General features: G+C 32.7%; 1 protein-coding gene across 14 annotated transcripts in view; it reads left to right on the top strand.

Annotated features, from left to right (window-relative positions):
* LOC143236454 (uncharacterized) overlaps positions 1-14,852 on the top strand; it is a 146,935-nt gene continuing 132,083 nt past the window's right edge. For 3 of the 14 annotated variants that reach the window (XM_076474711.1, XM_076474721.1, XM_076474714.1), the window contains exons 1-2: positions 1-136; positions 3,910-4,005. The gene's annotated coding sequence lies outside the window, so the exon portion shown is untranslated. The other 11 variants (XM_076474710.1, XM_076474720.1, XM_076474713.1 and 8 more) reach the window with 8 other exon arrangements.

Genomic DNA, 14,852 nt, shown 5'->3' with positions numbered 1-14,852 from the left:
TCATCCTTTATTTTTGTGTTTGCTTGCTCTGCCATCTATTGAAGAAATCCTTGGCGCCAAATTTCTTTGATGATAACGAAAAAATTAGAGGTAAACGAATTTGAGCAAGTATTAACTGAAAGTATGAGAATGTGTGGTAAGTCGGATAGTATTAAATGGAAAATATGTAAATATATGCAGGTGCTAATATTGTGTTAAACACTCATATAAGTGTATCGGTATATGTTAAGAATTTGTTCCTATTGTTATGAAGAGCTGAGGGCTGCTATAAGTATTAGTATTACTAGTTTCATTTCGTGTTATTACGACTGTATGGGCATGAATCTAAACAAAACGTGATGTGAACAGTTTAGTGAGCACGCATTGGTCACTTGAATTGGTGAGTCGTGTTTATGCTTGTCCTTTACTATTTTGTAAGTTCTACTACTGGTAGTATATGTCAGCCTTTGGTATATGTTATGAAAAGTTATAAAGATAAGCAAACCGGTGATCTCGATCAAAATTATAATATTAATATATTACGCAAGAATTACAAAAAGGTTTTGACAGAAAACAAGACCATACAGTCATTCACTCGTACATGAGTTGAAGTTTGAAGCAGTTACACCTGCAGGCACATAGTACTAGTACTAACAGTAGTCATTTTAATTAACAATAAAATTACCAATTGTAACAGTAAAACTAACTTTCTTATCTCATGGTCATGCCACATTTTAATGAAATGTTTAAACTTTACTGTTTGTATTTACTGTGTTCAGTAATTTCATAAACCTAAAAATTGTTTGGCATACTCTAAGTGTGATGGTATTAACAAAATTCACATTTAATAATAAATTAAATAGATTAGATGTGGGATGTTTTAATATAAATTAGAAAACATATTACAGTATGAAAAGTTGTAAAAAAATATTTTCTTTGTGTGATCATTCAACTTATTCCACAAGTTTGGTAATAAACTTCAAAAGCCTATACTAGCTATAGTGTACAAAATCTAATTTTATGAAGTTTAATTTTACTCAATATTTAAGTAAGTATTTCCATATTTTTAAAGGTGAATGTTCAGGATGCTTACTTTCATATATTACTTATCATCATGCCATTTACTTTGATTTTTCCATAGTAGGGGTGCTGGTTTATCAGTTCATTGCTCTTTCCTTCAGATTAATCTTAATGTTACATGTTTTCTGTTGAGTGTGTAAAGCATTCTGTGATCTTTTCTTCATTAGCTAGACATTTAATTTCACTTCAATATGGATGGTTGACTTATTTTAATCCTTCCTGTCACTTAATCTCTCACACATACATTTATTTGGCTGCTCAACTGGCTACATCTCTTTGGTAGAACATCAACATTTCCAAATCCCATTTGTTATTTGATACAATGGGAATATTAAACAAATTGGTTCAAGGAACACTTCAGCCAACATCTGTTATTTCAAGCCTTATGTTAATACTCTTCTGTCTTCCATGTTTACTGCCAAAGGTATACTTTCTGCTTTGGGAAGGATGGTTTCATTTCACAAAGTCATTTCCTTAGGGCATGCTTATGTATAGCACTGCCAGTTGAACCTCACTTCTCAGTGACATCTTACTTCAGTTGTGTTATGATGATGGCAGGATCTCCTTTTTACCCATTTGATTTTAATCTTTTCCTAGATATTATTCTCATAATTTGGGAGTCAGTGTTATAATTTTATACAAGTTAATGTGTCTATCTTACATTCTTATTCTTCTTTACCAACTTTTTGCATTATTTCACAAAGAAACCTCTACTATGGTAAGTTACTTTAACAATAGGCAGGTACTCATTCTTGATATGTTTGTGTTACTGCTGTTCCCCTACTTCTCTGATAACCTTGAATGTTCATTTTTCACAGTTTTCCTACAACTTTGCTTTCAGCTCTCTGGTCCTTTATCTAAGAAGTTAACTTATCTTCATATTGGTTTAAGTTTTAACCCATTTTTGCAGGTGCTCTTTTTTGGCTCTTTATCAGTTTCTTTGAGATGGCCTTCTCATGGATATGCTGCATTAAACATGTTATATACTTATGTCCATTTTCTCAACAGATTCTTTTTTTCTCTTTGTATTTGTTTCACAGCTTTGCCTTATTAGCTTTACCCATAGCTTGTTACTGCCACCTTCAGAAGATTTCATCTCTTTTTGTCCCAGTTATTCAATGCCCTCTTCCAAGCTTTTCATATTCAATGAACCAGAATTCCTAGAAATTTTCCTGAATGATTTTGTAGGATTTTGGCTTCTCCCCATTTTGAACCCATAGTGACTTGTTTGCTCTGTCATATTTTATTTGATTACTGGAATCAGGTGGATAAACTCTTGTTATACACCTTGATGTTTCTTATACTTTTTTCAAAAAACTTCATATTTGTACCTTGATTATGTCTTTCTAACTAAACCTTGGGCTGTGGGAGAAGGTAAATACTCTTTTTCACCTATTGCATTACTATCATGATCAAATCTGATTCTCATTCATTAAAATACTTCTTATATCTTGTTAGGGCTATTCTTTATATAATATTTCAAAAGTAAATCAGTATACTTTGAATTTTAAACTTCTACTTTGAAAATTAATTTCTAAAATACATTCCTGTTCACTTTCCTACAACAAGGAAATATTTAGTTTTTATCACGATTCCATCTACAGAATTTGGTTTGTAGCAGCAAAGCAGATCTTATATATTTTGTCTTGACAGAAATGCAGTAAATTACACACATACACACCTGTATATAGAAAGTGGAGATTTTTGGGTAGTTGAAGTGTGTTCTGCATTATGTCAAGGACATTCAGAACTCAAGTAATATGTTTGTTGCCAACAACTCTACAAGAAAAAGATTTTCATTTTCTGAAGGAAAGTACCAACTTGAGATTCATTTTAATTCTAAGTTTTTAAACTAATAACACATTCCATGCCATTAGACAAATTGGCTCATAAATTTATGATTCTTCTGGAAAAATGGATTAACCTTACAAATCTTGAACTGATTTCCAAGTTCATATTAATTTCTCTTAATATTTAAGTGTGCACTTCAAACTTCATCACTGAAACATGGACAGTTTACTGAAGCCCTTTACAATTATAAATGCCTTTTTTATTGGCTCTACATTTCTATATCCCTTGTGGATAATATGTAATTTAAACTGCAATGTTAATATATGTTTCAGAAGTTTTTGTTCTGTAACTAAAGTTGAATTAAAGAAATCTTACCACCCTTATTTAGCATTATAGTAGCATAACCAGATTTCAGTGTAATAAATATTTATAAAGGAATAGAAACAAAATATGTTAAAAAATCAAACATAATATCAGGTCTTGAAAATTTATATGAGCCAAATTTATTAGGTTGAGGAATAATTCGTGAGCGTTTTTAAATAATTTCATTCAAGCATTAATGCAGGACTATACAATACTTTAATGCATGAACACATTACACCCAAAACATTTATTATGATACTTTATTTCATGTAATACCTAGGTATATAGTATGCATTGTTTTAAACGAAATTGCAAGAAATTAAATGCGAAAAGCAGATGGTGTCGAAAATGCTCGATTTTGTCCACTTGACATTCCATTTAATGAGCTGAAAATGAAAGCAAAAATTAAAGACATATGAAAATCAAACACACCATCTATTAGAGCAAAAAATTATCTACCAAATGACATGAAATATTTTGTGAAAGCGTTTCATTTATGAATATATTTTTTTAACTTGATAAAACGCTCACAAATTATTCCTCAACCCAATAGTTTTGAAATGTATTATTACAGTGAGGTATGAATCTTTTGTAGAATTGAATGCAAAAATATATTCCAGTTTAACTGATTTTTTTGCAGGACTGTTGTAAGCACCAAGTGAATTACAAGATGTTTTTCATGCATTTACTCTATAGTTACCATTGTAAAAGAAAGTGAAAAAACTAATTGTTGAGTTCCCTGTGAATAAGAGCCAAGATTGTTTCACAGGCAGAAGCTGATGATGTTTCAAGGTAAGAAGTACAATATTATGGGATTGTAGTGCCTAAAAGTTAGTGTTTGTCTGATGTAATAATTAGTCAGATTAATTTTATAGGTATATAGATAATATGTACAAAATTTAAATTTTAGTTGTTTGAAAGCAACATTCATACAATGAAAACAAGAACAAAGTTTTTCATGACAAACTAAATTGATGCCTTATTAGAAAGTCATATAGCTCCCATAATCAGTGTTGTTACCACAGATCATTGAAATAATCAGTGTGTCAATATTGTATTTGTGTAGATTTAGAAAGTGTCAGAATTATTTGTTTAATTTCCCAGTGTTTTATTGGAAGATCTTGATTTTCAACCATTCTTTAGTGTAGATTACTGAAAGTTGTAAGGGTGATTTGCAGGTGAGAATATTGTGGCATATGGCTACAAATGCAGGCTGTGATGCCATAGAATGTTTATTTGGTTCATGGTAAATTCCAACCCATCTGACGTGCAATGACACTGTGGGCTGGAGGAAAATGTCATATCCTTTTCTGAAACTGAATTTTTGTATGGCAGGATTGTTAAATTATTTAACTGTAATGGGTATAACATTTTGGAAAAAAAAAACACCTTTAGAATAAACTTGTAAAACAGAGCATTAGGGAGAGAAATGGGCTCTGAAACTCCAATAATATTCCAAAGCAACATCTTGCCTGAAATCCAAAGGCTGTGGTTATTTAAAGAGAACCTTCTGGCTCATTAAGTAATTATGATGAAGCTATACATCTCTATCCTAGTATTATTAATGACAAAGTTTTGAAGTTGAAAGTGCTCATAAGCAAAAAAGTAACATACTTTCAGCTACACCTTGAAATCAACAGCTGTTTTCATGGAAAGAGTGGTGGAAAAAATTGGAATTACAACAATTTCATTTGATCACGTACTTGTCAAATCCTCTGATGCAGCTCCAATGGACTTCTGGTCTTCTTAAGTGTGGTTGTGGAAGTCTGCATCTATGCACAAAAGAGGAGGGTGTGTGGAAAGTTTGCTGAGATGTACAGACTGAGGTTGACTGCAATGTCCTTTTGAAAAGCTTATAACACTAGAAGCTATATTGTTGTCCATCAGTGTGTGATCAATCCTACAACTCTGAACATAGGTAGTGATGGAGGAAGTAGTATCAGGAACAACATAAAACCTGAAACATTGTTCTTGTAAAATGTAGTTAACAGCCAGTGTGATAAAGTAAACTGTTTCATGAAACATTCTTTGACCAGTATTTGTGTTCTTATTTCACAATATTTTAATATTACCTTTTTTTTTTTTTTTTCATACTTCATGGGATAATTAAGTATAATTAGCATCAACATTTATCCTCCTCTGGAGTAGGATTGCTATTCATATGTGGTAGCTACTATAATCTTTTCTTATACTTCATCTGTCATCATCTTTAATATTAATTTATTTACATACTCAGCAGAACTACTAATGTATGGTTGCTACTAGGTTACTTTTTTCTGTGATAGTCTTGGCTGAAAGTTGTGTTCTGTATGCTGTTCTTGGTATCCTTCCATTTTAAACTGCAAATCATTAAAAATGAAGACATTTTAAGTAAAAAACTTGTAAGGTTAAAATTGGGCAGGGCACATATAGCCCATTATCTAACTTTTTGCTTAATAAACAAACATAATGCAATATTTTTATTACTTAGATATTTGGAATAATAAAAAATGTTAAAATCAGAAACCCTGATATTAGTAACTTGATTATTTTCATAACAATCAATCATGATTTGTTAAAGTCATCAAAAACAGTAACAGTTGGAAAAAGGACACTCATTTCAATTAGTTGATCATTTTTGTGGTAGTTGTTTTAATTGTAATTTAAGTTAATCAGTTGTTGGAATAATCAAGTACAGTAGTAGTCAGAAACACTAATTTTGATTAATCAGTTGCATGATATCAACTGATGTAATTCCTGTTCATTGATATTAATTATTTTCGTTAACTTCTTAATCCATCCAGGTCTAGTTACAATGTTATCATTGATCTGTGCTTAATGATACTTGTTTAATACAAAATTAAACAATGCTTTTATATCTTTTTTTCTAACAGTAAAGAAGTTGCTATTGATTCTGAATTTACTACCACTGTAGTTTACTGCCAAAGTGATGTTTTTCAGAGACATTCTACTAATTCCACCTCTAAAAGCGATTTCTTGTAATCCCACCTTAGTTGTGAACTAGAGTTAACCAGTAGGTTATTTTTAATATTTCTATGTGAAATGAAACTTATTTGTAAACAAGCTGATCATCTTTTTTTCAAGATAGAATAATGTTTCCATGTGGTTTTCTTGAAGTCTTCAATCTGTAGATGAATAGCCATGTTGGATAATTGTCTTATTGAAACTACTGCTCAGCTAGTGCATCATGTATTGGGAATTTGTCTCAAAGATTTTTCTATCTTGGATCAAGTATAATTCACCTTAATGTTTTTTTTTTTCAAATTAAATTTTTAATACTATCACTTGTGACAGAAGGATCAAATAAGGTGTAGTTCATTTCCCTGATAATCAAAAAGATGACAGAATTCAACTGGTGAATACAGACATAAATATTCTGTTAATGAAAAAGGAATATTAATTAAGAAACTTGAAACAACAGGAAAATTTTTCTGTGTTATTTCTGCTGATCTACTCATTTTTTTTCAACTCTTATGAAACAAATAAGCCAGAAACAAAAATTATATTTTATTATATTTTTGAGAGACATGTTAAATTCCATTCAAATTCATTAGACTTTTTTTGGGTTTAATAAGTTTTATTTTCAAGTAAATTCCCTTGTCCTGAAAAAATTTTCATTTTTAACCTTATTGTCAATTATTCTTGGTTCTTTATCAAACCAGCTCTTTTGTGCTAATCAAAAAATATATTTTACTGTTATTTCTGAAACAGTAAGTTACATGGTATTAAAAACAAATTTTTTGTTATTGACTTTAGTAACATTTCCTCATAAGTTTTATAATTAGCAAGAATTAATACATTTTATAAACTTGTACATACAGACACTAAATTTGGCAAAGTTAATAATTCTGGTGCTTATTGTCTTCTGTGCTTCTACTACCATATTAGTATGTTTTTTTTGTGACTTGCAACACAATAGTTTTTGTTCTATATCTTGTAACTAAAGTTAACCATAGAAATATGAAGAATTTTTTTTATTTCATACACAACAAAACCTGTGATAATTCATTTGTACACAACAAATCCAGTCAATATTAATCTTAAAATCTTACATTGCAACAATTCATGATTATTTTTAACCAGCACAGATCAAAACCATTTAGGTTAGTCACTTTCTTGTTCTGTTATCTAAAATAATAAAAGAACCTTTCTCTATGTGTGTGACAACCATTGCTCCAAGAGGAAAGAACCTAAAGACCTGAACCTTTGCACATATACTGATGAGATTTAAAGAGTGTGCACTTAAATATTATTTTTTAGATTTGACTGAAAAACATTTTGGCTAATTTTGCCCTATAACCCTCAAGCCCCATAATTCTGCTTTCCAGAGGTCTGTAGAAAAGTATCATTTTACTTTTTTTTTAACTATCGTTTACTGAATAAACAATATGTGGAGGTTTTTTGCCAAATACTGTTGTAAAAGAACAAAAATGGTAAAATAATCTTCCAGTTATCTCATTTGACTTTCCCTTTCAATTTAAGCTGCACCAGTTTCCAGGTCAATTCATCTTTGCCAAGAGTATCAATAAGGTGCAGGGGCAATCACTCTGTTGGGGTGTCAACATGCTTTTCTTATGGCCAATTTTATGTTGGCTGCTCCAGGCCTGGTGGTGGCAAGAACCTTTTCATCTTGGCATGAGATGAGAAAACAACCAATATTGTTTGTCCTGAGGCACAACAAAGATAAATTTGCAAAACACTGTGATATAATGTGTAGTGAAATTCTCAGTGCCATAATACAGTATTAAGATATAAATAAGTAATTATTAACTTACAGCAAAGATTTTATTATAAAACAAGTTTTTCAGAAAAACAAAGTCATTGAAAAGATTTTTTGGCTGTATATTGCATATATAAAATAGGTTAAAGAATACATGTAGATACAGTTGATCAGTAAAAATATTTCTATAGCCTGAGCAAAGCTGGGTAATTTGGCTGATTTAATATAATTAGTTTTTTTTTTTTTTTGTGGCTACATTGAATTAGTGACACTATATCTCCATTATTTTTATGCAAACAATTCACAATTTGTGTTCAGTTTTTATAGAATTAAATTCATCACTTTCAAGTTTTTGTGGTGAGCCTCAGGCACTGTTAAAAAACTTGTTGGATCTGTGAACTAAATTTTGCTTGTATCAGTATAACTTGTTGCCATATATCTTACATTGTTCAATGCTGTATTAGTACACCTTCATATTTGGTTAAAGAATTTAGCAGATGTTGTCCATCCAATCCAGTTTTAGTGCAAACAATCCTTTTCCATTCCAGATTCAGTCCTAATTGCTATTTTGTGTTGGGATAAGAACTCAGAGACTAAATTTCAAACTTTTAAGAGAAACGCATTTGTTGGTATAGTTTGTTAACACAAAAAAGTAAGTATTAATGAAATAAAGAACTTTGTGCCAAAAATGTGTATAACTGAATATTTAATCACAACCTCATCCCCCTTCACGTAGAACTATGAAGTACTTTAAATTCTGTCAGTGAAAAATCTGCTTGGTAGAAAAGTGTGATGCAATGCAAAGAAAAGTTACTTAAGTTCAAACAGTACCTAAGCCAAGGGTGAAATAAACAAGGATGATGTTATCATAAACAGGTATTTTATAGTAATGAATGTTTACAAAATGTGTCTTCCATGAAAGCGTCGAAGCATGGCCAGGTGGGTTAAGGCACTTGACTCATAATCCCGTTGCACCAAACATGCTTGCTCTTTCAGCTGTGGGGGCATTATAATGACAGTCAATCCCACTATTTATTGGTAAAATAGTAGCTTAAGAGTTGGCAATGGGTGGTCATGACTAGCTGCCTTCCCTCTAGTCTTACACTGCTAAATTAGGGACGGTTAGGGCAGATAGCCATCATGTAACTTTGAGCAAAATTAAAAAAACAAACAAACCATGAAAACAATAATTGTGTGTGTGTGTGTGTGTATATATATATATATATGATGTTTTAAAAAAATGCAATTAACATTCCAGGGAAGAGAAAACTGAAAAGTTTCTTATCTGTGTCACAATCCTTGTACATTGTAATTTGTTTTCCTTCTTTGACATGCACCAAACAACTTGTAGCCAGTAGAGGAAAAGTGTGAAGTGTATTGGGTAATTTATCACAGAACCTCTGTGCTTATTTCTTCTTCTGTTCTCTTCACCCTCCATTTTGTGTTTTGCTTTCTACCCCATATTTATGTCAAAGCTCAAGGATGAATATTGTGGGGCTGGGGGTGGAAGGAAGGATAACAATCACCAATTACTCCTAGGTAGGTGTGTTTTAGGTAATCCATATACATTCATTGATCATTTTAGAAAGTTATAAATGATCTGCAGTAACTTTAGTATAGATTGTGAAGTGTTATCTGCTCCCTCTTTGTCATGTTCATGTGATAAAATGTTTATGGTGTTTCTCAAAAATCTTCCCTGGTTTGTACTTACGTTGAGCTGTAAAAAATCTGTAATTAACTACAATGGACACTCCAACAAACTGTAGAAATCTTGATTGCATTGATTGTGAGGTACAATATTATTATTTAGGTTGAGGGACTCATTGGATTCTGACAAACCTCCCCCCTGGCACAAAGACCTGCTTGCAATTTATTTTAATGATTTATTATCCGCTGGTTTGTGGTTTACAAAATAGTTTCAGTTTAATAATACAAGCATACAATGTATAGAGAACCATATGTATGTTATTTTTAGAAGTCAATTCGATCTGAAAAATGCTTCCTATTTTTGTCACTAATTTTCGCATTTGTCTTCAGGTGGTGCAAAAGAAGCATCGGGAACAGTTAGTATCAAGCAACATTACGTGGTTTTTGCATCATGCCGATATTAGGTAATTTTCTGAATAAGTCGATAATCTTGAATATCACGTAAACTTGCGAAATTCGCTGTCAGGATCCACACAATACTTAAGTTTTATATCATCACAGAACTTTCTCTCTCTCTTTTGTAATTTGGGTGTACTTGGCTTCCTCTCTAACATCGCATATTGCTTACAACGTTCTGTTTAGTTGCACCAGTAAAGAAATCAACCCCGACTCTCAACTCTGCAAGTCTTAAATATCATTGATTTGTGTATTTGATCAGTAGTATTTGTTTGATAGTATCGAGTTCTTGTGGACATCATATTTATGTGTTAATAACTGTTGGATATGAATCGTAGTTAATGAAGGAGTATCCAGTGAAAATTGTTTCTTTAACATTTCATTGTCTGTCTGAAGAAGTTTGTTAGGTTTGAATTTTGCGCAAAGCTACACGAGGGCTATCTGTGCTAGCCGTCCCTAATTTCGTAATGTTAAACTAGAGAGACGGCAGCTAGTCATCACCACACACCGCCAACTCTTGGACTACTCTTTTACCAACGAATAGTGAGTTGGGATTGACTGTAACATTATAACGCACCTACGGCTGAAAGAGCGAGCATGTTTGGTGTGAATGGGATTCGATCCCACGAACCTCAGATAACGAGTCGAGTGCCCTAACCACCTGGCCATGCCGGGCCTAAAGAAGTAGATGCTAACATTAGCAGAGCCTCAGCAGAACAAACAATAGACATAATTTAAAATAACGTGTTCTTATTTATAATCGAGCATACGATAACGTCATCAATTATAAAAATGTGACCAGAATTAATATTAACTTCTGATCAAAGCAAACTATGAGCATAGTTAATGAAGTATAGGCTTCAAAATATATCCTATAATTAGTTTACGTGGAATTTGTAAAATTACATGCCCGTGAAATCTTCCTACAGGTTTATAGATAATCAGTGTAGCAGGATCGAATTTTCCAGACAAGCTCGAGGTGGCGAAGATTTCCTAAACTTATTTATACGATGTACTGGGGGTGTTACATGCCTGGACGTTTGGCCAGGCGTGATAATAGTTTAAATGTAGGTTTTCGGGGCCGCTAGCATCGTAATTTTGGTTTTTACTATCCCCACGGATTCTTGATTGGGGCCAAAATCACCAAGTACTGTAAGCGACTTCCCTAACGCCGTTTTTTTTTTCGTCTTTTTCTTCTCGGATACGGGGTATAGACCTCCTTGAGTTAAGTATAGAAATCAATAAAATGGTGGTGAAGTTTGATCAGTACACTTAAGCCTCTTAGAATCACGAGAGGCCTTTTTTGTAACCTGCAGTTGAGTGCGGATATCTTGTGCTAGTTCACTTGTAATTAACTTGTTAATTTGAAAGACAAAACAAAAGGAAAAAATAATGCAAACATCGACAAATCCCAGAAAATGTCTACTTTTTTTTTTTTTTTTCATAGTAAATATGCGCGTGTGTGTGTTTGTGTTAGTGACACAAGTTCGATTAGTGTGCTTTATTTAAAACTTATTGACGTACACTTGTTCCAGTATTGAACGTTTCTCCGATTTGGAGATTCACAACAGTGAGAACATTTGCATGTTAAACTCGTACAAGATCTAAGAGAGGTAATCGCTTTTGGAAATTGTTTTTGTTGTCAACTACAATTTTGATTTGTGGCTAAATATTGACATTGTATAAAAATGTCGTGCTTGCTTCTGTAGTGTTAGATTTATCCAAACAAAATCTGTTAAGTGTTTCATATCACTGAGAAACCTTTTAAGAAATTAAAATCTCCCTTTGTATAAAACTATTGCACAACTTGCAAAAAACAACAACAAAAAAAACAACAGAATCTTTATTTAACATCACCCAGTGGGTCATCGGTAAGTCTGGGGGCTCAAAATTCTAAAACAAAGTTACGATCCACTTGTGTTGTTCCTTATTTAACAAAGAAACAAACACTTCATATAACATTAACTCTTCGTGGTGAAGTAATTTAGGATAGCCTGGAACTCAGGTTGTCATAGACCTCTTGTTGTTATACGATTGATAATATTTTGCATAGGTTTCTTTTTGTAAGTATATTTATTTTCCTCGTTATTTAATTATTACACTATTTCTCTCTTTTCGTAATTATTTATACTAGAATTAGCCCATTATAATTGTAGCAAATTCGATTTTTATGTTCTAGATTGTAGTGTGTCAGTGCTACGTTATTGGTTTAAAACGCTAACAGAATTGGTTGTTTGAAACTTTGGTATTGTCAACATGTATTTTTGTGAATATTCCCTGAAAAAAAAAGTGACATTCTTAATATATCTTTCTTTTCTCTCCTACCCCAGCGTTCGGGTCAGGGATGGCCAGGTGGTTAAGGAACTCGACTCGTAATCTGAGGATCGCGGGTTCGAATCCCCGTCACACCAAACATGCTTGCCCTTTCAGCTCTGGGGGTGTTATTGCTATAATGTTACGATCAATCCCACTATTCGTTGATAACGGAGTAGCCCAATAGTTGGCGGTGAGTGGTGATGACTGGCTGCCTTCCCTCTAGTCATACACTGCTAAATTAGGGACGGCTAGCGCAGATACCCTTGTGTAACTTTGCGCGAAATTCAAACCAAATCCCAGTTTTGGTTGTATATGTTCAGTCTTCCTATTTTATTTGTTGATAAACTTACTGATATTTTAATATATAGGCCTATTGATTATATAAAGCTTTAATTTCTCCGAAAGGTACATTTATTTTGTAATAATTACACGAAGACGAATAATGGGTTTTATTATTGTACGAACACGTTGCTACCTCCGCCACCGAAGATGAGATGTTAGGTTTTCACGCATGTGTGTTTGTCAAAGATTCCTCAAATAATTTAATAGATTTAGATCAAAGTTATTACGAGCTTCGACTGTGACATGACTTCTAGAAGTGATTAGTGTTTGGAGGTTACGAAAATAAACATTATTTTACCACACTAATTTTGCTCTATAACTCACTGCAAAATAATCGGTTTTTGATGAAATTCGGTGAACGTATGTGTAATATTATTTATCATTTCCCTGACAAAAATAGTCCGTGTCCGTTGATAACGACAGATACACGGATACATTTTCCTAGTTTTTGAGGGCTGAATATAATCAACTCTGCGTAGTGGGAGAATGCGCTACACTGAGTGTCCCTCTAGAGACCCATGCAGTTAAATCTGTATTGCTTTGACAGTTTAATTGACTCTTAGAGCCATCTATGAAGGAAAGTTTTAATTAGAGTCTTCCGCTTAAATGTTTGTAATAAGTGCACATTGGAATATTCTACCAACCGTCAGCTAGTTCAAACAATTATTATTTAATATTTAAGAGTAAAAGAAGCTGATAAGTGAAAAGCAATGCAGGACGTGGTCTTGAACTCGGGACCTTTGGCTAACCACTTAGTCTCGCAGTCTTCTTTCACTTGTCAGGTTTCTCATTAAATATTTATTACTAGCGTAAAAGCTCGTCACAAATGACGGGAACCACTGGAAGCTAAAAGTATTCCGTATAAAACTGACAATACATAAAAGAAATATAAAATTTAATTTCCTAGGAACATGCTTTGTATTGCTCCTGAATTCACTACATAAAACTGAGCAAACATGCTACAAGTAGGTGGCTTTGGGTAAAATATCTAAAGTATACGATGTTCATATGATTGCATAAACACCTATTCTTCTTTTGAGGGAAATTCACCCTCTTTCCTAAAGGTAATTGGTGTACTCAATTTGTTTTATCAAATGCTTTCCTTAATACTTCCCAAGTATAGATTTGCACTCAATTTTGACTTATTTCTCATAGGAATCTTCCCAGCTTTCCTGTTTGGAACTTATCTAGCATGACGTCACAATGATGTGGTGTCACACACACACATAACACCATGCTTGATCTAATCCTGGAACTCTTTCTTTGATGGGATTTCTAAAGAGCAGAAAAAGTGCTGAAATTTAGAAGGTATTCACGCCTATGTTACAATTAAATTAAACCAAAATGGGTGCGGGGAATCAAAATAGGAAGTATTGTACGAAAAAGGTGGAACTGAAATCGTGTAACTCACGAATTTCGGAGAAATCGAGCGTGATCTACTGACTAACCGACCGATACTTGACTTTTATATTTATCATCAAATATAACAGTAATGTTACTATTTCAGTTGAAATAGTTATTTGTGAATCATTTATACAGGTGTATGTATACATATAATTTATTTTAGTTGTAAGTAAAATGCTATATTATAATTTAGTCACAGACGTATAGCGATGAAAATTTTCGCCACCCCATTCCCAGTCTGAGGGCTTATAACGCCGTAAATTGGATTTCGATAACCACGATGGGGGACAGTACAGATACATCACTGTGTCCTTGCGCCTATAAACAAACAAATATTATCCAGTTATTTTTTTTATCTCGTTCTTGAACTTGACACTAAAAAACGGGTTTCTAAAAAGCTCTGTGTAGCTTTGTGCTTAACTACAAATAAACGATTTGTTATTGAATATTTAAACTTCTTCCACGTGCATTTATTTATTGAGGAAATTTGTTCCACATAAAATTACAATTCTATACTTGTATAAATATTATTTTTCTAACGTACTCTTGTTTTTGGTGTTTGTTTTTGCATTTTCTGAACAGATGTAACAAAAGTGATTGGGTTAGACCACTAAAAGTCACAATATGCTCTATTTGACAGCTATGATTCTTAGTCACTGTCTATTTCGCATCCACACTCCCTACAACGCTAGTCACATTAACGTAGAGCGCTTGATTCGCAATTTGAGAGTCACCAATTCGAAACATTTTCGCC

Source organism: Tachypleus tridentatus, chromosome 13 (assembly GCF_004210375.1).
Source record: "Tachypleus tridentatus isolate NWPU-2018 chromosome 13, ASM421037v1, whole genome shotgun sequence".
Taxonomy (NCBI): domain Eukaryota; kingdom Metazoa; phylum Arthropoda; class Merostomata; order Xiphosura; family Limulidae; genus Tachypleus; species Tachypleus tridentatus.
This window is presented reverse-complemented; position numbering and strand designations above follow the sequence as displayed.